This window comes from Hyperolius riggenbachi, chromosome 6 (assembly GCF_040937935.1).
Source record: "Hyperolius riggenbachi isolate aHypRig1 chromosome 6, aHypRig1.pri, whole genome shotgun sequence".
NCBI lineage: Eukaryota > Metazoa > Chordata > Amphibia > Anura > Hyperoliidae > Hyperolius > Hyperolius riggenbachi.
This window is the reverse complement of record NC_090651.1, coordinates 12,226,699-12,250,006: the sequence shown is the minus strand read 5'-3', so window position 1 is coordinate 12,250,006 and position 23,308 is coordinate 12,226,699. Positions and strand designations below refer to the sequence as shown.

The following is a 23,308-nucleotide window of genomic DNA, read 5'->3' as shown; positions in this document are numbered from 1 at the left end:
GTTGTTGGTGTGGTTAGAGGGTCTAAGGCGCTCCATGCAGGTTGCATGTGTCTTGTAGACTTGGGTTCAAATACCTTTCCTGACTATCATTTTTGAATTTTTTGCCCTCCTGCAGCTGTATTTATGAGTTCCCATAAGACAAACCTCCAATCTAGTACCTTTTATTCAGGTAAATGCAGCTGTATTTATGACTTCCCATGAGATAAATCTCCAATCTAGTACCTTTTATTCAGGTAAATTATCTACTCTACATGTGTCCTATATTTTCTTTGATATATATTCATTAAGAAATGTTTGTCTCTTTTAAGTTGACTGTATGTCCTCTTTTCTTGCAGTCTTGAAATATTTGATGTGACCAGAGGTATTGTGTTAAATCCATGTCTCTATTTTGTCTGGTTCAATCAGGACGTTTCTGTATTGAGAATCAGTTTATCTTGCCGAGTTCCAGGTGTAGTCTGAATTTGGCTTTATTTTACTAAGTTTTTTCTAACAATAAGATATCATGCCAAAACCCGGGATCAAACCAGGGACCTTTAGATCTTCAGTCTAACGCTCTCCCAACTGAGCTATTTCGGCTACATTGCATCACAGTTTGTGTGATTTTTTTTTTTCAGCACAAGTGTCCTGTGCAGGCAAAGACTCATGATATTTTCGGAGTCGTAGTAGCAGTGGTGTGTTGTCGGTGTGGTTAGAGGGTCTAAGGCACTCCATGCAGGTTGCATGTGTCCTGTAGACTTGGGTTCAAATACCTTTCCTGACAATCATTTTTGCATTTTTTGCCCTCCTGCAGCTGTATTTATGAGTTCCCATAAGACAAACCTCCAATCTAGTACCTTTTATTCAGGTAAATGCAGCTGTATTTATGACTTCCCATGAGATAAATCTCCAATCTAGTACCTTTTATTCAGGTAAATGATCTACTCTATATGTGTCCAATATTTTCTTTGATATATATTCATTAAGAAATGTTTGTCTCTTTTAAGTTGACTGTATGTCCTCTTTTCTTGCAGTCTTGAAATATTTGATGTGACCAGAGGTATTGTGTTAAATCCATGTCTCTAATTTGTCTGGTTCAATCAGGACGTTTCTGTATTGAGAATCAGTTTATCTTGCCGAGTTCCAGGTGTAGTCTGAATTTGGCTTTATTTTACTAAGTTTTTTCTAACAATAAGATATCATGCCGAAACCCGGGATCGAACCAGGGACCTTTAGATCTTCAGTCTAACGCTCTCCCAACTGAGCTATTTCGGCTACATTGCATCACAGTTGGTGTGATTTTTTTTTCAGCACAAGTGTCCTGTGCAGGCAAAGACTCATGATATTTTCTGAGTCGTAGTAACAGTGGTGTGTTGTCGGTGTGGTTAGAGGGTCTAAGGCGCTCCATGCAGGTTGCATGTGTCTTGTAGACTTGGGTTCAAATACCTTTCCTGACTATCATTTTTGAATTTTTTGCCCTCCTGCAGCTGTATTTATGAGTTCCCATAAGACAAACCTCCAATCTAGTACCTTTTATTCAGGTAAATGCAGCTGTATTTATGACTTCCCATGAGATAAATCTCCAATCTAGTACCTTTTATTCAGGTAAATTATCTACTCTACATGTGTCCTTTATTTTCTTTGATATATATTCATTAAGAAATGTTTGTCTCTTTTAAGTTGACTGTATGTCCTCTTTTCTTGCAGTCTTGAAATATTTGATGTGACCAGAGGTATTGTGTTAAATCCATGTCTCTATTTTGTCTGGTTCAATCAGGACGTTTCTGTATTGAGAATCAGTTTATCTTGCCGAGTTCCAGGTGTAGTCTGAATTTGGCTTTATTTTACTAAGTTTTTTCTAACAATAAGATATCATGCCGAAACCCGGGATCGAACCAGGGACCTTTAGATCTTCAGTCTAACGCTCTCCCAACTGAGCTATTTCGGCTACATTGCATCACAGTTGGTGTGATTTTTTTTTCAGCACAAGTGTCCTGTGCAGGCAAAGACTCATGATATTTTCTGAGTCGTAGTAACAGTGGTGTGTTGTCGGTGTGGTTAGAGGGTCTAAGGCGCTCCATGCTGGTTGCATGTGTCTTGTAGACTTGGGTTCAAATACCTTTCCTGACTATCATTTTTGAATTTTTTGCCCTCCTGCAGCTATATTTATGAGTTCCCATAAGACAAACCTCCAATCTAGTACCTTTTATTCAGGTAAATGCAGCTGTATTTAGGACTTCCCATGAGATAAATCTCCAATCTAGTACCTTTTATTCAGGTAAATTATCTACTCTACATGTGTCCTTTATTTTCTTTGATATATATTCATTAAGAAATGTTTGTCTCTTTTAAGTTGACTGTATGTCCTCTTTTCTTGCAGTCTTGAAATATTTGATGTGACCAGAGGTATTGTGTTAAATCCATGTCTCTATTTTGTCTGGTTCAATCAGGACGTTTCTGTATTGAGAATCAGTTTATCTTGCCGAGTTCCAGGTGTAGTCTGAATTTGGCTTTATTTTACTAAGTTTTTTCTAACAATAAGATATCATGCCGAAACCCGGGATCGAACCAGGGACCTTTAGATCTTCAGTCTAACGCTCTCCCAACTGAGCTATTTCGGCTACATTGCATCACAGTTGGTGTGATTTTTTTTTCAGCACAAGTGTCCTGTGCAGGCAAAGACTCATGATATTTTCTGAGTCGTAGTAACAGTGGTGTGTTGTCGGTGTGGTTAGAGGGTCTAAGGCGCTCCATGCAGGTTGCATGTGTCTTGTAGACTTGGGTTCAAATACCTTTCCTGACTATCATTTTTGAATTTTTTGCCCTCCTGCAGCTATATTTATGAGTTCCCATAAGACAAACCTCCAATCTAGTACCTTTTATTCAGGTAAATGCAGCTGTATTTAGGACTTCCCATGAGATAAATCTCCAATCTAGTACCTTTTATTCAGGTAAATTATCTACTCTACATGTGTCCTTTATTTTCTTTGATATATATTCATTAAGAAATGTTTGTCTCTTTTAAGTTGACTGTATGTCCTCTTTTCTTGCAGTCTTGAAATATTTGATGTGACCAGAGGTATTGTGTTAAATCCATGTCTCTATTTTGTCTGGTTCAATCAGGACGTTTCTGTATTGAGAATCAGTTTATCTTGCCGAGTTCCAGGTGTAGTCTGAATTTGGCTTTATTTTACTAAGTTTTTCTAACAATAAGATATCATGCCGAAACCCGGGATCGAACCAGGGACCTTTAGATCTTCAGTCTAACGCTCTCCCAACTGAGCTATTTCGGCTACATTGCATCACAGTTGGTGTGATTTTTTTTTCAGCACAAGTGTCCTGTGCAGGCAAAGACTCATGATATTTTCTGAGTCGTAGTAACAGTGATGTGTTGTCGGTGTGGTTAGAGGGTCTAAGGCGCTCCATGCAGGTTGCATGTGTCTTGTAGACTTGGGTTCAAATACCTTTCCTGACTATCATTTTTGAATTTTTTGCCCTCCTGCAGCTGTATTTATGAGTTCCCATAAGACAAACCTCCAATCTAGTACCTTTTATTCAGGTAAATGCAGCTGTATTTATGACTTCCCATGAGATAAATCTCCAATCTAGTACCTTTTATTCAGGTAAATTATCTACTCTACATGTGTCCTTTATTTTCTTTGATATATATTCATTAAGAAATGTTTGTCTCTTTTAAGTTGACTGTATGTCCTCTTTTCTTGCAGTCTTGAAATATTTGATGTGACCAGAGGTATTGTGTTAAATCCATGTCTCTATTTTGTCTGGTTCAATCAGGACGTTTCTGTATTGAGAATCAGTTTATCTTGCCGAGTTCCAGGTGTAGTCTGAATTTGGCTTTATTTTACTAAGTTTTTTCTAACAATAAGATATCATGCCAAAACCCGGGATCGAACCAGGGACCTTTAGATCTTCAGTCTAACGCTCTCCCAACTGAGCTATTTCGGCTACATTGCATCACAGTTTGTGTGATTTTTTTTTTTCACCACAAGTGTCCTGTGCAGGCAAAGACTCATGATATTTTCGGAGTCGTAGTAGCAGTGGTGTGTTGTTGGTGTGGTTAGAGGGTCTAAGGCGCTCCATGCAGGTTGCATGTGTCTTGTAGACTTGGGTTCAAATACCTTTCCTGACTATCATTTTTGAATTTTTTGCCCTCCTGCAGCTGTATTTATGAGTTCCCATAAGACAAACCTCCAATCTAGTACCTTTTATTCAGGTAAATGCAGCTGTATTTATGACTTCCCATGAGATAAATCTCCAATCTAGTACCTTTTATTCAGGTAAATTATCTACTCTATATGTGTCCTATATTTTCTTTGATATATATTCATTAAGAAATGTTTGTCTCTTTTAAGTTGACTGTATGTCCTCTTTTCTTGCAGTCTTGAAATATTTGATGTGACCAGAGGTATTGTGTTAAATCCATGTCTCTATTTTGTCTGGTTCAATCAGGACGTTTCTGTATTGAGAATCAGTTTATCTTGCCGAGTTCCAGGTGTAGTCTGAATTTGGCTTTATTTTACTAAGTTTTTTCTAACAATAAGATATCATGCCGAAACCCGGGATCGAACCAGGGACCTTTAGATCTTCAGTCTAACGCTCTCCCAACTGAGCTATTTCGGCTACATTGCATCACAGTTTGTGTGATTTTTTTTCAGCAGAAGTGTCCTGTGCAGGCAAAGACTCATGATCTTTTCTGAGTCGTAGTAGCAGTGGTGTGTTGTCGGTGTGGTTAGAGGGTCTAAGGCGCTCCATGCAGGTTGCATGTGTCCTGTAGACTTGGGTTCAAATACCTTTCCTGACAATCATTTTTGAATTTTTTGCCCTCCTGCAGCTGTATTTATGAGTTCCCATAAGACAAACCTCCAATCTAGTACCTTTGATTCAGGTAAATGCAGCTGTATTTATGACTTCCCATGAGATAAATCTCCAATCTAGTACCTTTTATTCAAGTAAATTATCTACTCTATATGTGTCCTATATTTTCTTTGATATATATTCATTAAGAAATGTTTGTCTCTTTTAAGTTGACTGTATGTCCTCTTTTCTTGCAGTCTTGAAATATTTGATGTGACCAGAGGTATTGTGTTAAATCCATGTCTCTTTTCTGTCTGGTTCAATCAGGACATTTCTGTATTGAGAATCAGTTTATCTTGCCGAGTTCCGGGTGTAGTCTGAATTTGGCTTTATTTTACTAAGTTTTTTCTAACAATAGGATATCATGCCGAAACCCGGGATCGATCCAGGGACCTTTAGATCTTCAGTCTAACGCTCTCCCAACTGAGCTATTTCGGCTACATTGCTTTTTAGTTTGTGTGATTTTTTTTTCAGCACAAGTGTCCTGTGCAGGCAAAGACTCATGATATTTTCTGAGTCGTAGTAGCAGCGGTGTGTTGTCGTTGTGGTTAGAGGGTCTAAGGCGCTCCATGCAGGTTGCATGTGTCTTGTAGACTTGGGTTCAAATACCTTTCCTGACAATCATTTTTGAATGTTTTGCCCTCCTGCAGCTGTATTTATGAGTTCCCATAAGACAAGCCTCCAATCTAGTACCTTTTATTCAGGTAAATGCAGCTGTATTTATGACTTCCCATGAGATAAATCTCCAATCTAGTACCTTTTATTCAGGTAAATTATCTACTCTATATGTGTCCTATATTTTCTTTGATATATATTCATTAAGAAATGTTTGTCTCTTTTAAGTTGACTGTATGTCCTCTTTTCTTGCAGTCTTGAAATATTTGATGTGACCAGAGGTATTGTGTTAAATCCATGTCTCTATTTTGTCTGGTTCAATCAGGACGTTTCTGTATTGAGAATCAGTTTATCTTGCCGACTTCCGGGTGTAGTCTGACTTTGGCTTTATTTTACTAAGTTTTTTCTAACAATAAGATATCATGCCGAAACCCGGGATCGAACCAGGGACCTTTAGATCTTCAGTCTAACGCTCTCCCAACTGAGCTATTTCGGCTACATTGCATCACAGTTGGTGTGTTTTTTTTTTCAGCAGAAGTGTCCTGTGCAGGCAAAGACTCATGATATTTTCTGAGTCGTAGTAGCAGTGGTGTGTTGTTGGTGTGGTTAGAGGGTCTAAGGCGCTCCATGCAGGTTGCATGTGTCTTGTAGACTTGGGTTCAAATACCTTTCCTGACTATCATTTTTGAATTTTTTGCCCTCCTGCAGCTGTATTTATGAGTTCCCATAAGACAAACCTCCAATCTAGTACCTTTTATTCAGGTAAATGCAGCTGTATTTATGACTTCCCATGAGATAAATCTCCAATCTAGTACCTTTTATTCAAGTAAATTATCTACTCTATATGTGTCCTATATTTTCTTTGATATATATTCATTAAGAAATGTTTGTCTCTTTTAAGTTGACTGTATGTCCTCTTTTCTTGCAGTCTTGAAATATTTGATGTGACCAGAGGTATTGTGTTAAATCCATGTCTCTTTTCTGTCTGGTTCAATCAGGACATTTCTGTATTGAGAATCAGTTTATCTTGCCGAGTTCCGGGTGTAGTCTGAATTTGGCTTTATTTTACTAAGTTTTTTCTAACAATAGGATATCATGCCGAAACCCGGGATCGATCCAGGGACCTTTAGATCTTCAGTCTAACGCTCTCCCAACTGAGCTATTTCGGCTACATTGCTTTATAGTTTGTGTGATTTTTTTTTCAGCACAAGTGTCCTGTGCAGGCAAAGACTCATGATATTTTCTGAGTCGTAGTAGCAGCGGTGTGTTGTCGTTGTGGTTAGAGGGTCTAAGGCGCTCCATGCAGGTTGCATGTGTCTTGTAGACTTGGGTTCAAATACCTTTCCTGACAATCATTTTTGAATGTTTTGCCCTCCTGCAGCTGTATTTATGAGTTCCCATAAGACAAGCCTCCAATCTAGTACCTTTTATTCAGGTAAATGCAGCTGTATTTATGACTTCCCATGAGATAAATCTCCAATCTAGTACCTTTTATTCAGGTAAATTATCTACTCTATATGTGTCCTATATTTTCTTTGATATATATTCATTAAGAAATGTTTGTCTCTTTTAAGTTGACTGTATGTCCTCTTTTCTTGCAGTCTTGAAATATTTGATGTGACCAGAGGTATTGTGTTAAATCCATGTCTCTATTTTGTCTGGTTCAATCAGGACGTTTCTGTATTGAGAATCAGTTTATCTTGCCGACTTCCGGGTGTAGTCTGACTTTGGCTTTATTTTACTAAGTTTTTTCTAACAATAAGATATCATGCCGAAACCCGGGATCGAACCAGGGACCTTTAGATCTTCAGTCTAACGCTCTCCCAACTGAGCTATTTCGGCTACATTGCATCACAGTTGGTGTGTTTTTTTTTTCAGCAGAAGTGTCCTGTGCAGGCAAAGACTCATGATATTTTCTGAGTCGTAGTAGCAGTGGTGTGTTGTTGGTGTGGTTAGAGGGTCTAAGGCGCTCCATGCAGGTTGCATGTGTCTTGTAGACTTGGGTTCAAATACCTTTCCTGACTATCATTTTTGAATTTTTTGCCCTCCTGCAGCTGTATTTATGAGTTCCCATAAGACAAACCTCCAATCTAGTACCTTTTATTCAGGTAAATGCAGCTGTATTTATGACTTCCCATGAGATAAATCTCCAATCTAGTACCTTTTATTCAGGTAAATTATCTACTCTATATGTGTCCTATATTTTCTTTGATATATATTCATTAAGAAATGTTTGTCTCTTTTAAGTTGACTGTATGTCCTCTTTTCTTGCAGTCTTGAAATATTTGATGTGACCAGAGGTATTGTGTTAAATCCATGTCTCTATTTTGTCTGGTTCAATCAGGACGTTTCTGTATTGAGAATCAGTTTATCTTGCCGAGTTCCAGGTGTAGTCTGAATTTGGCTTTATTTTACTAAGTTTTTTCTAACAATAAGATATCATGCCGAAACCCGGGATCGAACCAGGGACCTTTAGATCTTCAGTCTAACGCTCTCCCAACTGAGCTATTTCGGCTACATTGCATCACAGTTTGTGTGATTTTTTTTCAGCAGAAGTGTCCTGTGCAGGCAAAGACTCATGATCTTTTCTGAGTCGTAGTAGCAGTGGTGTGTTGTCGGTGTGGTTAGAGGGTCTAAGGCGCTCCATGCAGGTTGCATGTGTTCTGTAGACTTGGGTTCAAATACCTTTCCTGACAATCATTTTTGAATTTTTTGCCCTCCTGCAGCTGTATTTATGAGTTCCCATAAGACAAACCTCCAATCTAGTACCTTTTATTCAGGTAAATGCAGCTGTATTTATGACTTCCCATGAGATAAATCTCCAATCTAGTACCTTTTATTCAAGTAAATTATCTACTCTATATGTGTCCTATATTTTCTTTGATATATATTCATTAAGAAATGTTTGTCTCTTTTAAGTTGACTGTATGTCCTCTTTTCTTGCAGTCTTGAAATATTTGATGTGACCAGAGGTATTGTGTTAAATCCATGTCTCTTTTCTGTCTGGTTCAATCAGGACATTTCTGTATTGAGAATCAGTTTATCTTGCCGAGTTCCGGGTGTAGTCTGAATTTGGCTTTATTTTACTAAGTTTTTTCTAACAATAGGATATCATGCCGAAACCCGGGATCGATCCAGGGACCTTTAGATCTTCAGTCTAACGCTCTCCCAACTGAGCTATTTCGGCTACATTGCTTTATAGTTTGTGTGATTTTTTTTTCAGCACAAGTGTCCTGTGCAGGCAAAGACTCATGATATGTTCTGAGTCGTAGTAGCAGCGGTGTGTTGTCGTTGTGGTTAGAGGGTCTAAGGCGCTCCATGCAGGTTGCATGTGTCTTGTAGACTTGGGTTCAAATACCTTTCCTGACAATCATTTTTGAATGTTTTGCCCTCCTGCAGCTGTATTTATGAGTTCCCATAAGACAAGCCTCCAATCTAGTACCTTTTATTCAGGTAAATGCAGCTGTATTTATGACTTCCCATGAGATAAATCTCCAATCTAGTACCTTTTATTCAGGTAAATTATCTACTCTATATGTGTCCTATATTTTCTTTGATATATATTCATTAAGAAATGTTTGTCTCTTTTAAGTTGACTGTATGTCCTCTTTTCTTGCAGTCTTGAAATATTTGATGTGACCAGAGGTATTGTGTTAAATCCATGTCTCTATTTTGTCTGGTTCAATCAGGACGTTTCTGTATTGAGAATCAGTTTATCTTGCCGACTTCCGGGTGTAGTCTGACTTTGGCTTTATTTTACTAAGTTTTTTCTAACAATAAGATATCATGCCGAAACCCGGGATCGAACCAGGGACCTTTAGATCTTCAGTCTAACGCTCTCCCAACTGAGCTATTTCGGCTACATTGCATCACAGTTGGTGTGTTTTTTTTTTCAGCAGAAGTGTCCTGTGCAGGCAAAGACTCATGATATTTTCTGAGTCGTAGTAGCAGTGGTGTGTTGTTGGTGTGGTTAGAGGGTCTAAGGCGCTCCATGCAGGTTGCATGTGTCTTGTAGACTTGGGTTCAAATACCTTTCCTGACTATCATTTTTGAATTTTTTGCCCTCCTGCAGCTGTATTTATGAGTTCCCATAAGACAAACCTCCAATCTAGTACCTTTTATTCAGGTAAATGCAGCTGTATTTATGACTTCCCATGAGATAAATCTCCAATCTAGTACCTTTTATTCAGGTAAATTATCTACTCTATATGTGTCCTATATTTTCTTTGATATATATTCATTAAGAAATGTTTGTCTCTTTTAAGTTGACTGTATGTCCTCTTTTCTTGCAGTCTTGAAATATTTGATGTGACCAGAGGTATTGTGTTAAATCCATGTCTCTATTTTGTCTGGTTCAATCAGGACGTTTCTGTATTGAGAATCAGTTTATCTTGCCGAGTTCCGGGTGTAGTCTGAATTTGGCTTTATTTTACTAAGTTTTTTCTAACAATAAGATATCATGCCGAAACCCGGGATCGAACCAGGGACCTTTAGATCTTCAGTCTAACGCTCTCCCAACTGAGCTATTTCGGCTACATTGCATCACAATTTGTGTGATTTTTTTTCAGCACAAGTGTCCTGTGCAGGCAAAGACTCATGATATTTTCTGAGTCGTAGTAGCAGTGGTGCGTTGTCGGTGTGGTTAGAGGGTCTAAGGCGCTCCATGCAGGTTGCATGTGTCCTGTAGACTTGGGTTCAAATACCTTTCCTGAGAAACATTTTTGAATTTTTTGCCCTCCTGCAGCTGTATTTATGAGTTCCCATAAGACAAACCTCCAATCTAGTACCTTTTATTCAGGTAAATGCAGCTGTATTTATGACTTCCCATGAGATAAATCTCCAATCTAGTACCTTTTATTCAGGTAAATTATCTACTCTATATGTGTCCTATATTTTCTTTGATATATATTCATTAAGAAATGTTTGTCTCTTTTAAGTTGACTGTATGTCCTCTTTTCTTGCAGTCTTGAAATATTTGATGTGACCAGAGGTATTGTGTTAAATCCATGTCTCTATTTTGTCTGGTTCAATCAGGACGTTTCTGTATTGAGAATCAGTTTATCTTGCCGAGTTCCGGGTGTAGTCTGAATTTGGCTTTATTTTACTAAGTTTTTTCTAACAATAAGATATCATGCCGAAACCCGGGATCGAACCAGGGACCTTTAGATCTTCAGTCTAACGCTCTCCCAACTGAGCTATTTCGGCTACATTGCATCACAGTTTGTGTGATTTTTTTTCAGCACAAGTGTCCTGTGCAGGCAAAGACTCATGATATTTTCTGAGTCGTAGTAGCAGTGGTGCGTTGTCGGTGTGGTTAGAGGGTCTAAGGCGCTCCATGCAGGTTGCATGTGTCCTGTAGACTTGGGTTCAAATACCTTTCCTGAGAAACATTTTTGAATTTTTTGCCCTCCTGCAGCTGTATTTATGAGTTCCCATAAGACAAACCTCCAATCTAGTACCTTTTATTCAGGTAAATGCAGCTGTATTTATGACTTCCCATGAGATAAATCTCCAATCTAGTACCTTTTATTCAGGTAAATTATCTACTCTATATGTGTCCTATATTTTCTTTGATATATATTCATTAAGAAATGTTTGTCTCTTTTAAGTTGACTGTATGTCCTCTTTTCTTGCAGTCTTGAAATATTTGATGTGACCAGAGGTATTGTGTTAAATCCATGTCTCTATTTTGTCTGGTTCAATCAGGACGTTTCTGTATTGAGAATCAGTTTATCTTGCCGAGTTCCGGGTGTAGTCTGAATTTGGCTTTATTTTACTAAGTTTTTTCTAACAATAAGATATCATGCCGAAACCCGGGATCAAACCAGGGACCTTTAGATCTTCAGTCTAACGCTCTCCCAACTGAGCTATTTCGGCTACATTGCATCACAATTTGTGTGATTTTTTTTCAGCACAAGTGTCCTGTGCAGGCAAAGACTCATGATATTTTCTGAGTCGTAGTAGCAGTGGTGCGTTGTCGGTGTGGTAAGAGGGTCTAAGGCGCTCCATGCAGGTTGCATGTGTCCTGTAGACTTGGGTTCAAATACCTTTCCTGAGAAACATTTTTGAATTTTTTGCCCTCCTGCAGCTGTATTTATGAGTTCCCATAAGACAAACCTCCAATCTAGTACCTTTTATTCAGGTAAATGCAGCTGTATTTATGACTTCCCATGAGATAAATCTCCAATCTAGTACCTTTTATTCAGGTAAATTATCTACTCTATATGTGTCCTATATTTTCTTTGATATATATTCATTAAGAAATGTTTGTCTCTTTTAACTTGACTGTATGTCCTCTTTTCTTGCAGTCTTGAAATATTTGATGTGACCAGAGGTATTGTGTTAAATCCATGTCTCTATTTTGTCTGGTTCAATCAGGACGTTTCTGTATTGAGAATCAGTTTATCTTGCCGAGTTCCGGGTGTAGTCTGAATTTGGCTTTATTTTACTAAGTTTTTTCTAACAATAAGATATCATGCCGAAACCCGGGATCGAACCAGGGACCTTTAGATCTTCAGTCTAACGCTCTCCCAACTGAGCTATTTCGGCTACATTGCATCACAGTTTGTGTGATTTTTTTTCAGCACAAGTGTCCTGTGCAGGCAAAGACTCATGATATTTTCTGAGTCGTAGTAGCAGTGGTGCGTTGTCGGTGTGGTTAGAGGGTCTAAGGCGCTCCATGCAGGTTGCATGTGTCCTGTAGACTTGGGTTCAAATACCTTTCCTGAGAAACATTTTTGAATTTTTTGCCCTCCTGCAGCTGTATTTATGAGTTCCCATAAGACAAACCTCCAATCTAGTACCTTTTATTCAGGTAAATGCAGCTGTATTTATGACTTCCCATGAGATAAATCTCCAATCTAGTACCTTTTATTCAGGTAAATTATCTACTCTATATGTGTCCTATATTTTCTTTGATATATATTCATTAAGAAATGTTTGTCTCTTTTAAGTTGACTGTATGTCCTCTTTTCTTGCAGTCTTGAAATATTTGATGTGACCAGAGGTATTGTGTTAAATCCATGTCTCTATTTTGTCTGGTTCAATCAGGACGTTTCTGTATTGAGAATCAGTTTATCTTGCCGAGTTCCGGGTGTAGTCTGAATTTGGCTTTATTTTACTAAGTTTTTTCTAACAATAAGATATCATGCCGAAACCCGGGATCAAACCAGGGACCTTTAGATCTTCAGTCTAACGCTCTCCCAACTGAGCTATTTCGGCTACATTGCTTTATAGTTTGTGTGATTTTTTTTTCAGCACAAGTGTCCTGTGCAGGCAAAGACTCATGATATTTTCTGAGTCGTAGTAGCAGTGGTGTGTTGTCGGTGTGGTTAGAGGGTCTAAGGCGCTCCATGCAGGTTGCATGTGTCCTGTAGACTTGGGTACAAATACCTTTCCTGACAATCATTTTTGAATTTTTTGCCCTCCTGCAGCTGTATTTATGAGTTCCCATAAGACAAACCTCCAATCTAGTACCTTTTATTCAGGTAAATGCAGCTGTATTTATGACTTCCCATGAGATAAATCTCCAATCTAGTACCTTTTATTCAGGTAAATTATCTACTCTATATGTGTCCTATATTTTCTTTGATATATATTCATTAAGAAATGTTTGTCTCTTTTAAGTTGACTGTATGTCCTCTTTCCTTGCAGTCTTGAAATATTTGATGTGACCAGAGGTATTGTGTTAAATCCATGTCTCTATTTTGTCTGGTTCAATCAGGACGTTTCTGTATTGAGAATCAGTTTATCTTGCCGAGTTCCGGGTGTAGTCTGAATTTGGCTTTATTTTACTACGTTTTTTCTAACAATAAGGTATCATGCCGGAACCCAGGATCGAACCAGGGACCTTTAGATCTTCAGTCTAACGCTCTCCCAACTGAGCTATTTTGGCTCCGTTGCATCACAGTTTGTGTGATTTTTTTTTCAGCAGAAGTGTCCTGTGCAGGCAAAGACTCATGATCTTTTCTGAGTCGTAGTAGCAGTGGTGTGTTGTCGGTGTGGTTAGAGGGTCTAAGGCGCTCCATGCAGGTTGCATGTGTCCTGTAGACTTGGGTTCAAATACCTTTCCTGACAATCATTTTTGAATTTTTTGCCCTCCTGCAGCTGTATTTATGAGTTCCCATAAGACAAACCTCCAATCTAGTACCTTTTATTCAGGTAAATGCAGCTGTATTTATGACTTCCCATGAGATAAATCTCCAATCTAGTACCTTTTATTCAAGTAAATTATCTACTCTATATGTGTCCTATATTTTCTTTGATATATATTCATTAAGAAATGTTTGTCTCTTTTAAGTTTACTGTATGTCCTCTTTTCTTGCAGTCTTGAAATATTTGATGTGACCAGAGGTATTGTGTTAAATCCATGTCTCTTTTCTGTCTGGTTCAATCAGGACATTTCTGTATTGAGAATCAGTTTATCTTGCCGAGTTCCGGGTGTAGTCTGAATTTGGCTTTATTTTACTAAGTTTTTTCTAACAATAAGATATCATGCCAAAACCCGGGATCGATCCAGGGACCTTTAGATCTTCAGTCTAACGCTCTCCCAACTGAGCTATTTCGGCTACATTGCTTTATAGTTTGTGTGATTTTTTTTTCAGCACAAGTGTCCTGTGCAGGCAAAGACTCATGATATTTTCTGAGTCGTAGTAGCAGCGGTGTGTTGTCGTTGTGGTTAGAGGGTCTAAGGCGCTCCATGCAGGTTGCATGTGTCTTGTAGACTTGGGTTCAAATACCTTTCCTGACAATCATTTTTGAATTTTTTGCCCTCCTGCAGCTGTATTTATGAGTTCCCATAAGACAAGCCTCCAATCTAGTACCTTTTATTCAGGTAAATGCAGCTGTATTTATGACTTCCCATGAGATAAATCTCCAATCTAGTACCTTTTATTCAGGTAAATTATCTACTCTATATGTGTCCTATATTTTCTTTGATATATATTCATTAAGAAATGTTTGTCTCTTTTAAGTTGACTGTATGTCCTCTTTTCTTGCAGTCTTGAAATATTTGATGTGACCAGAGGTATTGTGTTAAATCCATGTCTCTATTTTGTCTGGTTCAATCAGGACGTTTCTGTATTGAGAATCAGTTTATCTTGCCGAGTTCCGGGTGTAGTCTGAATTTGGCTTTATTTTACTACGTTTTTTCTAACAATAAGGTATCATGCCGGAACCCAGGATCGAACCAGGGACCTTTAGATCTTCAGTCTAACGCTCTCCCAACTGAGCTATTTTGGCTCCGTTGCATCACAGTTTGTGTGATTTTTTTTTCAGCAGAAGTGTCCTGTGCAGGCAAAGACTCATGATCTTTTCTGAGTCGTAGTAGCAGTGGTGTGTTGTCGGTGTGGTTAGAGGGTCTAAGGCGCTCCATGCAGGTTGCATGTGTCCTGTAGACTTGGGTTCAAATACCTTTCCTGACAATCATTTTTGAATTTTTTGCCCTCCTGCAGCTGTATTTATGAGTTCCCATAAGACAAACCTCCAATCTAGTACCTTTTATTCAGGTAAATGCAGCTGTATTTATGACTTCCCATGAGATAAATCTCCAATCTAGTACCTTTTATTCAAGTAAATTATCTACTCTATATGTGTCCTATATTTTCTTTGATATATATTCATTAAGAAATGTTTGTCTCTTTTAAGTTTACTGTATGTCCTCTTTTCTTGCAGTCTTGAAATATTTGATGTGACCAGAGGTATTGTGTTAAATCCATGTCTCTTTTCTGTCTGGTTCAATCAGGACATTTCTGTATTGAGAATCAGTTTATCTTGCCGAGTTCCGGGTGTAGTCTGAATTTGGCTTTATTTTACTAAGTTTTTTCTAACAATAAGATATCATGCCAAAACCCGGGATCGATCCAGGGACCTTTAGATCTTCAGTCTAACGCTCTCCCAACTGAGCTATTTCGGCTACATTGCTTTATAGTTTGTGTGATTTTTTTTTCAGCACAAGTGTCCTGTGCAGGCAAAGACTCATGATATTTTCTGAGTCGTAGTAGCAGCGGTGTGTTGTCGTTGTGGTTAGAGGGTCTAAGGCGCTCCATGCAGGTTGCATGTGTCTTGTAGACTTGGGTTCAAATACCTTTCCTGACAATCATTTTTGAATTTTTTGCCCTCCTGCAGCTGTATTTATGAGTTCCCATAAGACAAGCCTCCAATCTAGTACCTTTTATTCAGGTAAATGCAGCTGTATTTATGACTTCCCATGAGATAAATCTCCAATCTAGTACCTTTTATTCAGGTAAATTATCTACTCTATATGTGTCCTATATTTTCTTTGATATATATTCATTAAGAAATGTTTGTCTCTTTTAAGTTGACTGTATGTCCTCTTTTCTTGCAGTCTTGAAATATTTGATGTGACCAGAGGTATTGTGTTAAATCCATGTCTCTATTTTGTCTGGTTCAATCAGGACGTTTCTGTATTGAGAATCAGTTTATCTTGCCGAGTTCCGGGTGTAGTCTGAATTTGGCTTTATTTTACTAAGTTTTTTCTAACAATAAGATATCATGCCGAAACCCGGGATCAAACCAGGGACCTTTAGATCTTCAGTCTAACGCTCTCCCAACTGAGCTATTTCGGCTACATTGCTTTATAGTTTGTGTGATTTTTTTTTCAGCACAAGTGTCCTGTGCAGGCAAAGACTCATGATATTTTCTGAGTCATAGTAGCAGTGGTGTGTTGTCGGTGTGGTTAGAGGGTCTAAGGCGCTCCATGCAGGTTGCATGTGTCCTGTAGACTTGGGTTCAAATACCTTTCCTGACTATCATTTTTGAATTTTTTGCCCTCCTGCAGCTGTATTTATGAGTTCCCATAAGACAAACCTCCAATCTAGTACCTTTTATTCAGGTAAATGCAGCTGTATTTATGACTTCCCATGAGATAAATCTCCAATCTAGTACCTTTTATTCAGGTAAATTATCTACTCTATATGTGTCCTATATTTTCTTTGATATATATTCATTAAGAAATGTTTGTCTCTTTTAAGTTGACTGTATGTCCTCTTTTCTTGCAGTCTTGAAATATTTGATGTGACCAGAGGTATTGTGTTAAATCCATGTCTCTATTTTGTCTGGTTCAATCAGGACGTTTCTGTATTGAGAATCAGTTTATCTTGCCGAGTTCCGGGTGTAGTCTGAATTTGGCTTTATTTTACTACGTTTTTTCTAACAATAAGGTATCATGCCGGAACCCAGGATCGAACCAGGGACCTTTAGATCTTCAGTCTAACGCTCTCCCAACTGAGCTATTTTGGCTCCGTTGCATCACAGTTTGTGTGATTTTTTTTTCAGCAGAAGTGTCCTGTGCAGGCAAAGACTCATGATCTTTTCTGAGTCGTAGTAGCAGTGGTGTGTTGTCGGTGTGGTTAGAGGGTCTAAGGCGCTCCATGCAGGTTGCATGTGTCCTGTAGACTTGGGTTCAAATACCTTTCCTGACAATCATTTTTGAATTTTTTGCCCTCCTGCAGCTGTATTTATGAGTTCCCATAAGACAAACCTCCAATCTAGTACCTTTTATTCAGGTAAATGCAGCTGTATTTATGACTTCCCATGAGATAAATCTCCAATCTAGTACCTTTTATTCAAGTAAATTATCTACTCTATATGTGTCCTATATTTTCTTTGATATATATTCATTAAGAAATGTTTGTCTCTTTTAAGTTTACTGTATGTCCTCTTTTCTTGCAGTCTTGAAATATTTGATGTGACCAGAGGTATTGTGTTAAATCCATGTCTCTTTTTTGTCTGGTTCAATCAGGACATTTCTGTATTGAGAATCAGTTTATCTTGCCGAGTTTCGGGTGTAGTCTGAATTTGGCTTTATTTTACTAAGTTTTTTCTAACAATAAGATATCATGCCGAAACCCGAGATCGAACCAGGGACCTTTAGATCTTCAGTCTAACGCTCTCCCAACTGAGCTATTTCGGCTACATTGCTTTATAGTTTGTGTGATTTTTTTTTCAGCACAAGTGTCCTGTGCAGGCAAAGACTCATGATATTTTCTGAGTCGTAGTAGCAGCGGTGTGTTGTCGGTGTAGTTAGAGGGTCTAAGGCGTCCATGCAGGTTGCATGTGTCTTGTAGACTTGGGTTCAAATACCTTTCCTGACAATCATTTTTGAATTTTTTGCCCTCCTGCAGCTGTATTTATGAGTTCCCATAAGACAAACCTCCAATCTAGTACCTTTTATTCAGGTAAATGCAGCTGTATTTATGACTTCCCATGAGATAAATCTCCAATCTAGTACCTTTTATTCAGGTAAATTATCTACTCTATATGTGTCCTATATTTTCTTTGATATATATTCATTAAGAAATGTTTGTCTTTTTTAAGTTGACTGTATGTCCTCTTTTCTTGCAGTCTTGAAATATTTGATGTGACCAGAGGTATTGTGTTAAATCCATGTCTCTATTTTGTCTGGTTCAATCAGGACGTTTCTGTATTGAGAATCAGTTTATCTTGCCGAGTTCCGGGTGTAATCTGAATTTGGCTTTATTTTACTAAGTTTTTTCTAACAATAAGATATCATGCCGAAACCCGGGATCGAACCAGGGACCTTTAGATCTTCAGTCTAACGCTTTCCCAACTGAGCTATTTCGGCTACATTGCATCACAGTTTGTGTGATTTTTTTTTCAGCACAAGTGTCCTGTGCAGGCAAAGACTCATGATATTTTCTGAGTCGTAATAGCAGTGGTGCGTTGTCGGTGTGGTTAGAGGGTCTAAAGCGCTCCATGCAGGTTGCATGTGTCCTGTAGACTTGGGTTCAAATACCTTTCCTGAGAAACATTTTTGAATTTTTTGCCCTCCTGCAGCTGTATTTATGAGTTCCCATAAGACAAACCTCCAATCTAGTACCTTTTATTCAGGTAAATGCAGCTGTATTTATGACTTCCCATGAGATAAATCTCCAATCTAGTACCTTTTATTCAGGTAAATTATCTACTCTATATGTGTCCTATATTTTCTTTGATATATATTCATTAAGAAATGTTTGTCTCTTTTAAGTTGACTGTATGTCCTCTTTTCTTGCAGTCTTGAAATATTTGATGTGACCAGAGGTATTGTGTTAAATCCATGTCTCTATTTTGTCTGGTTCAATCAGGACGTTTCTGTATTGAGAATCAGTTTATCTTGCCGAGTTCCGGGTGTAGTCTGAATTTGGCTTTATTTTACTAAGTTTTTTCTAACAATAAGGTATCATGCCAGAACCCAGGATCGAACCAGGGACCTTTAGATCTTCAGTCTAACGCTCTCCCAACTGAGCTATTTTGGCTCCGTTGCATCACAGTTTGTGTGATTTTTTTTTCAGCAGAAGTGTCCTGTGCAGGCAAAGACTCATGATCTTTTCTGAGTCGTAGTAGCAGTGGTGTGTTGTCGGTGTGGTTAGAGGGTCTAAGGCGCTCCATGCAGGTTGCATGTGTCCTGTAGACTTGGGTTCAAATACCTTTCCTGACAATCATTTTTGAATTTTTTGCCCTCCTGCAGCTGTATTTATGAGTTCCCATAAGACAAACCTCCAATCTAGTACCTTTTATTCAGGTAAATGCAGCTGTATTTATGACTTCCCATGAGATAAATCTCCAATCTAGTACCTTTTATTCAAGTAAATTATCTACTCTATATGTGTCCTATATTTTCTTTGATATATATTCATTAAGAAATGTTTGTCTCTTTTAAGTTTACTGTATGTCCTCTTTTCTTGCAGTCTTGAAATATTTGATGTGACCAGAGGTATTGTGTTAAATCCATGTCTCTTTTCTGTCTGGTTCAATCAGGACATTTCTGTATTGAGAATCAGTTTATCTTGCCGAGTTCCGGGTGTAGTCTGAATTTGGCTTTATTTTACTAAGTTTTTTCTAACAATAAGATATCATGCCAAAACCCGGGATCAAACCAGGGACCTTTAGATCTTCAGTCTAACGCTCTCCCAACTGAGCTATTTCGGCTACATTGCTTTATAGTTTGTGTGATTTTTTTTTCAGCACAAGTGTCCTGTGCAGGCAAAGACTCATGATATTTTCTGAGTCGTAGTAGCAGTGGTGCGTTGTCGGTGTGGTTAGAGGGTCTAAGGCGCTCCATGCAGGTTGCATGTGTCCTGTAGACTTGGGTTCAAATACCTTTCCTGACAATCATTTTTGAATTTTTTGCCCTCCTGCAGCTGTATTTATGAGTTCCCATAAGACAAACCTCCAATCTAGTACCTTTTATTCAGGTAAATGCAGCTGTATTTATGACTTCCCATGAGATAAATCTCCAATCTAGTACCTTTTATTCAGGTAAATTATCTACTCTATATGTGTCCTATATTTTCTTTGATATATATTCATTAAGAAATGTTTGTCTCTTTTAAGTTGACTGTATGTCCTCTTTTCTTGCAGTCTTGAAATATTTGATGTGACCAGAGGTATTGTGTTAAATCCATGTCTCTATTTTGTCTGGTTCAATCAGGACATTTCTGTATTGAGAATCAGTTTATCTTGCCGAGTTCCGGGTGTAGTCTGAATTTGGCTTTATTTTACTACGTTTTTTCTAACAATAAGGTATCATGCCGGAACCCAGGATCGAACCAGGGACCTTTAGATCTTCAGTCTAACGCTCTCCCAACTGAGCTATTTTGGCTCCGTTGCATCACAGTTTGTGTGATTTTTTTTTCAGCAGAAGTGTCCTGTGCAGGCAAAGACTCATGATCTTTTCTGAGTCGTAGTAGCAGTGGTGTGTTGTCGGTGTGGTTAGAGGGTCTAAGGCGCTCCATGCAGGTTGCATGTGTCCTGTAGACTTGGGTTCAAACACCTTTCCTGACAATCATTTTTGAATTTTTTGCCCTCCTGCAGCTGTATTTATGAGTTCCCATAAGACAAACCTCCAATCTAGTACCTTTTATTCAGGTAAATGCAGCTGTATTTATGACTTCCCATGAGATAAATCTCCAATCTAGTACCTTTTATTCAAGTAAATTATCTACTCTATATGTGTCCTATATTTTCTTTGATATATATTCATTAAGAAATGTTTGTCTCTTTTAAGTTTACTGTATGTCCTCTTTTCTTGCAGTCTTGAAATATTTGATGTGACCAGAGGTATTGTGTTAAATCCATGTCTCTTTTCTGTCTGGTTCAATCAGGACATTTCTGTATTGAGAATCAGTTTATCTTGCCGAGTTCCGGGTGTAGTCTGAATTTGGCTTTATTTTACTAAGTTTTTTCTAACAATAAGATATCATGCCAAAACCCGGGATCGATCCAGGGACCTTTCGATCTTCAGTCTAACGCTCTCCCAACTGAGCTATTTCGGCTACATTGCTTTATAGTTTGTGTAATTTTTTTTTCAGCACAAGTGTCCTGTGCAGGCAAAGACTCATGATATTTTCTGAGTCGTAGTAGCAGCGGTGTGTTGTCGTTGTGGTTAGAGGGTCTAAGGCGCTCCATGCAGGTTGCATGTGTCTTGTAGACTTGGGTTCAAATACCTTTCCTGACAATCATTTTTGAATTTTTTGCCCTCCTGCAGCTGTATTTATGAGTTCCCATAAGACAAGCCTCCAATCTAGTACCTTTTATTCAGGTAAATGCAGCTGTATTTATGACTTCCCATGAGATAAATCTCGAAACTAGTACCTTTTATTCAGGTAAATTATCTACTCTATATGTGTCCTATATTTTCTTTGATATATATTCATTAAGAAATGTTTGTCTCTTTTAAGTTGACTGTATGTCCTCTTTTCTTGCAGTCTTGAAATATTTGATGTGACCAGAGGTATTGTGTTAAATCCATGTCTCTATTTTGTCTGGTTCAATCAGGACGTTTCTGTATTGAGAATCAGTTTATCTTGCCGAGTTCCGGGTGTAGTCTGAATTTGGCTTTATTTTACTACGTTTTTTCTAACAATAAGGTATCATGCCGGAACCCAGGATCGAACCAGGGACCTTTAGATCTTCAGTCTAACGCTCTCCCAACTGAGCTATTTTGGCTCCGTTGCATCACAGTTTGAGTGATTTTTTTTTCAGCAGAAGTGTCCTGTGCAGGCAAAGACTCATGATCTTTTCTGAGTCGTAGTAGCAGTGGTGTGTTGTCGGTGTGGTTAGAGGGTCTAAGGCGCTCCATGCAGGTTGCATGTGTCCTGTAGACTTGGGTTCAAATACCTTTCCTGACAATCATTTTTGAATTTTTTGCCCTCCTGCAGCTGTATTTATGAGTTCCCATAAGACAAACCTCCAATCTAGTACCTTTTATTCAGGTAAATGCAGCTGTATTTATGACTTCCCATGAGATAAATCTCCAATCTAGTACCTTTTATTCAAGTAAATTATCTACTCTATATGTGTCCTATATTTTCTTTGATATATATTCATTAAGAAATGTTTGTCTCTTTTAAGTTTACTGTATGTCCTCTTTTCTTGCAGTCTTGAAATATTTGATGTGACCAGAGGTATTGTGTTAAATCCATGTCTCTTTTCTGTCTGGTTCAATCAGGACATTTCTGTATTGAGAATCAGTTTATCTTGCCGAGTTCCGGGTGTAGTCTGAATTTGGCTTTATTTTACTAAGTTTTTTCTAACAATAAGATATCATGCCAAAACCCGGGATCGATCCAGGGACCTTTAGATCTTCAGTCTAACGCTCTCCCAACTGAGCTATTTCGGCTACATTGCTTTATAGTTTGTGTAATTTTTTTTTCAGCACAAGTGTCCTGTGCAGGCAAAGACTCATGATATTTTCTGAGTCGTAGTAGCAGCGGTGTGTTGTCGTTGTGGTTAGAGGGTCTAAGGCGCTCCATGCAGGTTGCATGTGTCTTGTAGACTTGGGTTCAAATACCTTTCCTGACAATCATTTTTGAATTTTTTGCCCTCCTGCAGCTGTATTTATGAGTTCCCATAAGACAAGCCTCCAATCTAGTACCTTTTATTCAGGTAAATGCAGCTGTATTTATGACTTCCCATGAGATAAATCTCCAATCTAGTACCTTTTATTCAGGTAAATTATCTACTCTATATGTGTCCTATATTTTCTTTGATATATATTCATTAAGAAATGTTTGTCTCTTTTAAGTTGACTGTATGTCCTCTTTTCTTGCAGTCTTGAAATATTTGATGTGACCAGAGGTATTGTGTTAAATCCATGTCTCTATTTTGTCTGGTTCAATCAGGACGTTTCTGTATTGAGAATCAGTTTATCTTGCCGAGTTCCGGGTGTAGTCTGAATTTGGCTTTATTTTACTAAGTTTTTTCTAACAATAAGATATCATGCCGAAACCCGGGATCAAACCAGGGACCTTTAGATCTTCAGTCTAACGCTCTCCCAACTGAGCTATTTCGGCTACATTGCTTTATAGTTTGTGTGATTTTTTTTTCAGCACAAGTGTCCTGTGCAGGCAAAGACTCATGATCTTTTCTGAGTCGTAGTAGCAGTGGTGTGTTGTCGGTGTGGTTAGAGGGTCTAAGGCGCTCCATGCAGGTTGCATGTGTCCTGTAGACTTGGGTTCAAATACCTTTCCTGACAATCATTTTTGAATTTTTTGCCCTCCTGCAGCTGTATTTATGAGTTCCCATAAGACAAACCTCCAATCTAGTACCTTTTATTCAGGTAAATGCAGCTGTATTTATGACTTCCCATGAGATAAATCTCCAATCTAGTACCTTTTATTCAGGTAAATTATCTACTCTATATGTGTCCTATATTTTCTTTGATATATATTCATTAAGAAATGTTTGTCTCTTTTAAGTTGACTGTATGTCCTCTTTTCTTGCAGTCTTGAAATATTTGATGTGACCAGAGGTATTGTGTTAAATCCATGTCTCTATTTTGTCTGGTTCAATCAGGACGTTTCTGTATTGAGAATCAGTT

General features: G+C 38.1%; 34 non-coding genes across 34 annotated transcripts; all 34 read right to left on the bottom strand.

Moving 5' to 3' along the window:
* Positions 1-503: 503 nt before the first annotated feature.
* Positions 504-576, bottom strand: TRNAF-GAA (transfer RNA phenylalanine (anticodon GAA)). Its single transcript has one exon. It is a non-coding gene; the product is annotated as a tRNA-Phe (tRNA).
* Positions 577-1,178: 602 nt separating this feature from the next.
* TRNAF-GAA (transfer RNA phenylalanine (anticodon GAA)) lies at positions 1,179-1,251 on the bottom strand. The gene has a single exon. It is a non-coding gene; the product is annotated as a tRNA-Phe (tRNA).
* A 600-nt stretch (positions 1,252-1,851) lies between these two features.
* TRNAF-GAA (transfer RNA phenylalanine (anticodon GAA)) lies at positions 1,852-1,924 on the bottom strand. Its single transcript has one exon. It is a non-coding gene; the product is annotated as a tRNA-Phe (tRNA).
* Positions 1,925-2,524: 600 nt separating this feature from the next.
* TRNAF-GAA (transfer RNA phenylalanine (anticodon GAA)) lies at positions 2,525-2,597 on the bottom strand. The gene has a single exon. It is a non-coding gene; the product is annotated as a tRNA-Phe (tRNA).
* Positions 2,598-3,196: 599 nt separating this feature from the next.
* Positions 3,197-3,269, bottom strand: TRNAF-GAA (transfer RNA phenylalanine (anticodon GAA)). Its single transcript has one exon. It is a non-coding gene; the product is annotated as a tRNA-Phe (tRNA).
* Positions 3,270-3,869: 600 nt separating this feature from the next.
* On the bottom strand, positions 3,870-3,942 carry TRNAF-GAA (transfer RNA phenylalanine (anticodon GAA)). The gene has a single exon. It is a non-coding gene; the product is annotated as a tRNA-Phe (tRNA).
* Positions 3,943-4,544: 602 nt separating this feature from the next.
* TRNAF-GAA (transfer RNA phenylalanine (anticodon GAA)) lies at positions 4,545-4,617 on the bottom strand. The gene has a single exon. It is a non-coding gene; the product is annotated as a tRNA-Phe (tRNA).
* A 599-nt stretch (positions 4,618-5,216) lies between these two features.
* Positions 5,217-5,289, bottom strand: TRNAF-GAA (transfer RNA phenylalanine (anticodon GAA)). The gene has a single exon. It is a non-coding gene; the product is annotated as a tRNA-Phe (tRNA).
* Positions 5,290-5,889: 600 nt separating this feature from the next.
* TRNAF-GAA (transfer RNA phenylalanine (anticodon GAA)) lies at positions 5,890-5,962 on the bottom strand. The gene has a single exon. It is a non-coding gene; the product is annotated as a tRNA-Phe (tRNA).
* Positions 5,963-6,562: 600 nt separating this feature from the next.
* TRNAF-GAA (transfer RNA phenylalanine (anticodon GAA)) lies at positions 6,563-6,635 on the bottom strand. Its single transcript has one exon. It is a non-coding gene; the product is annotated as a tRNA-Phe (tRNA).
* A 600-nt stretch (positions 6,636-7,235) lies between these two features.
* Positions 7,236-7,308, bottom strand: TRNAF-GAA (transfer RNA phenylalanine (anticodon GAA)). Its single transcript has one exon. It is a non-coding gene; the product is annotated as a tRNA-Phe (tRNA).
* A 600-nt stretch (positions 7,309-7,908) lies between these two features.
* On the bottom strand, positions 7,909-7,981 carry TRNAF-GAA (transfer RNA phenylalanine (anticodon GAA)). Its single transcript has one exon. It is a non-coding gene; the product is annotated as a tRNA-Phe (tRNA).
* Positions 7,982-8,580: 599 nt separating this feature from the next.
* Positions 8,581-8,653, bottom strand: TRNAF-GAA (transfer RNA phenylalanine (anticodon GAA)). Its single transcript has one exon. It is a non-coding gene; the product is annotated as a tRNA-Phe (tRNA).
* Positions 8,654-9,253: 600 nt separating this feature from the next.
* TRNAF-GAA (transfer RNA phenylalanine (anticodon GAA)) lies at positions 9,254-9,326 on the bottom strand. Its single transcript has one exon. It is a non-coding gene; the product is annotated as a tRNA-Phe (tRNA).
* A 600-nt stretch (positions 9,327-9,926) lies between these two features.
* On the bottom strand, positions 9,927-9,999 carry TRNAF-GAA (transfer RNA phenylalanine (anticodon GAA)). Its single transcript has one exon. It is a non-coding gene; the product is annotated as a tRNA-Phe (tRNA).
* Positions 10,000-10,598: 599 nt separating this feature from the next.
* On the bottom strand, positions 10,599-10,671 carry TRNAF-GAA (transfer RNA phenylalanine (anticodon GAA)). The gene has a single exon. It is a non-coding gene; the product is annotated as a tRNA-Phe (tRNA).
* A 599-nt stretch (positions 10,672-11,270) lies between these two features.
* Positions 11,271-11,343, bottom strand: TRNAF-GAA (transfer RNA phenylalanine (anticodon GAA)). The gene has a single exon. It is a non-coding gene; the product is annotated as a tRNA-Phe (tRNA).
* A 599-nt stretch (positions 11,344-11,942) lies between these two features.
* Positions 11,943-12,015, bottom strand: TRNAF-GAA (transfer RNA phenylalanine (anticodon GAA)). Its single transcript has one exon. It is a non-coding gene; the product is annotated as a tRNA-Phe (tRNA).
* Positions 12,016-12,614: 599 nt separating this feature from the next.
* On the bottom strand, positions 12,615-12,687 carry TRNAF-GAA (transfer RNA phenylalanine (anticodon GAA)). Its single transcript has one exon. It is a non-coding gene; the product is annotated as a tRNA-Phe (tRNA).
* A 600-nt stretch (positions 12,688-13,287) lies between these two features.
* TRNAF-GAA (transfer RNA phenylalanine (anticodon GAA)) lies at positions 13,288-13,360 on the bottom strand. Its single transcript has one exon. It is a non-coding gene; the product is annotated as a tRNA-Phe (tRNA).
* A 600-nt stretch (positions 13,361-13,960) lies between these two features.
* TRNAF-GAA (transfer RNA phenylalanine (anticodon GAA)) lies at positions 13,961-14,033 on the bottom strand. Its single transcript has one exon. It is a non-coding gene; the product is annotated as a tRNA-Phe (tRNA).
* Positions 14,034-14,633: 600 nt separating this feature from the next.
* TRNAF-GAA (transfer RNA phenylalanine (anticodon GAA)) lies at positions 14,634-14,706 on the bottom strand. Its single transcript has one exon. It is a non-coding gene; the product is annotated as a tRNA-Phe (tRNA).
* Positions 14,707-15,306: 600 nt separating this feature from the next.
* TRNAF-GAA (transfer RNA phenylalanine (anticodon GAA)) lies at positions 15,307-15,379 on the bottom strand. Its single transcript has one exon. It is a non-coding gene; the product is annotated as a tRNA-Phe (tRNA).
* A 600-nt stretch (positions 15,380-15,979) lies between these two features.
* TRNAF-GAA (transfer RNA phenylalanine (anticodon GAA)) lies at positions 15,980-16,052 on the bottom strand. The gene has a single exon. It is a non-coding gene; the product is annotated as a tRNA-Phe (tRNA).
* A 600-nt stretch (positions 16,053-16,652) lies between these two features.
* Positions 16,653-16,725, bottom strand: TRNAF-GAA (transfer RNA phenylalanine (anticodon GAA)). The gene has a single exon. It is a non-coding gene; the product is annotated as a tRNA-Phe (tRNA).
* Positions 16,726-17,325: 600 nt separating this feature from the next.
* TRNAF-GAA (transfer RNA phenylalanine (anticodon GAA)) lies at positions 17,326-17,398 on the bottom strand. Its single transcript has one exon. It is a non-coding gene; the product is annotated as a tRNA-Phe (tRNA).
* Positions 17,399-17,997: 599 nt separating this feature from the next.
* TRNAF-GAA (transfer RNA phenylalanine (anticodon GAA)) lies at positions 17,998-18,070 on the bottom strand. The gene has a single exon. It is a non-coding gene; the product is annotated as a tRNA-Phe (tRNA).
* Positions 18,071-18,670: 600 nt separating this feature from the next.
* On the bottom strand, positions 18,671-18,743 carry TRNAF-GAA (transfer RNA phenylalanine (anticodon GAA)). Its single transcript has one exon. It is a non-coding gene; the product is annotated as a tRNA-Phe (tRNA).
* Positions 18,744-19,343: 600 nt separating this feature from the next.
* TRNAF-GAA (transfer RNA phenylalanine (anticodon GAA)) lies at positions 19,344-19,416 on the bottom strand. Its single transcript has one exon. It is a non-coding gene; the product is annotated as a tRNA-Phe (tRNA).
* A 600-nt stretch (positions 19,417-20,016) lies between these two features.
* TRNAF-GAA (transfer RNA phenylalanine (anticodon GAA)) lies at positions 20,017-20,089 on the bottom strand. Its single transcript has one exon. It is a non-coding gene; the product is annotated as a tRNA-Phe (tRNA).
* Positions 20,090-20,689: 600 nt separating this feature from the next.
* On the bottom strand, positions 20,690-20,762 carry TRNAF-GAA (transfer RNA phenylalanine (anticodon GAA)). The gene has a single exon. It is a non-coding gene; the product is annotated as a tRNA-Phe (tRNA).
* A 600-nt stretch (positions 20,763-21,362) lies between these two features.
* TRNAF-GAA (transfer RNA phenylalanine (anticodon GAA)) lies at positions 21,363-21,435 on the bottom strand. The gene has a single exon. It is a non-coding gene; the product is annotated as a tRNA-Phe (tRNA).
* Positions 21,436-22,035: 600 nt separating this feature from the next.
* TRNAF-GAA (transfer RNA phenylalanine (anticodon GAA)) lies at positions 22,036-22,108 on the bottom strand. Its single transcript has one exon. It is a non-coding gene; the product is annotated as a tRNA-Phe (tRNA).
* Positions 22,109-22,708: 600 nt separating this feature from the next.
* TRNAF-GAA (transfer RNA phenylalanine (anticodon GAA)) lies at positions 22,709-22,781 on the bottom strand. Its single transcript has one exon. It is a non-coding gene; the product is annotated as a tRNA-Phe (tRNA).
* Between the last annotated feature and the right edge of the window lie 527 nt (positions 22,782-23,308).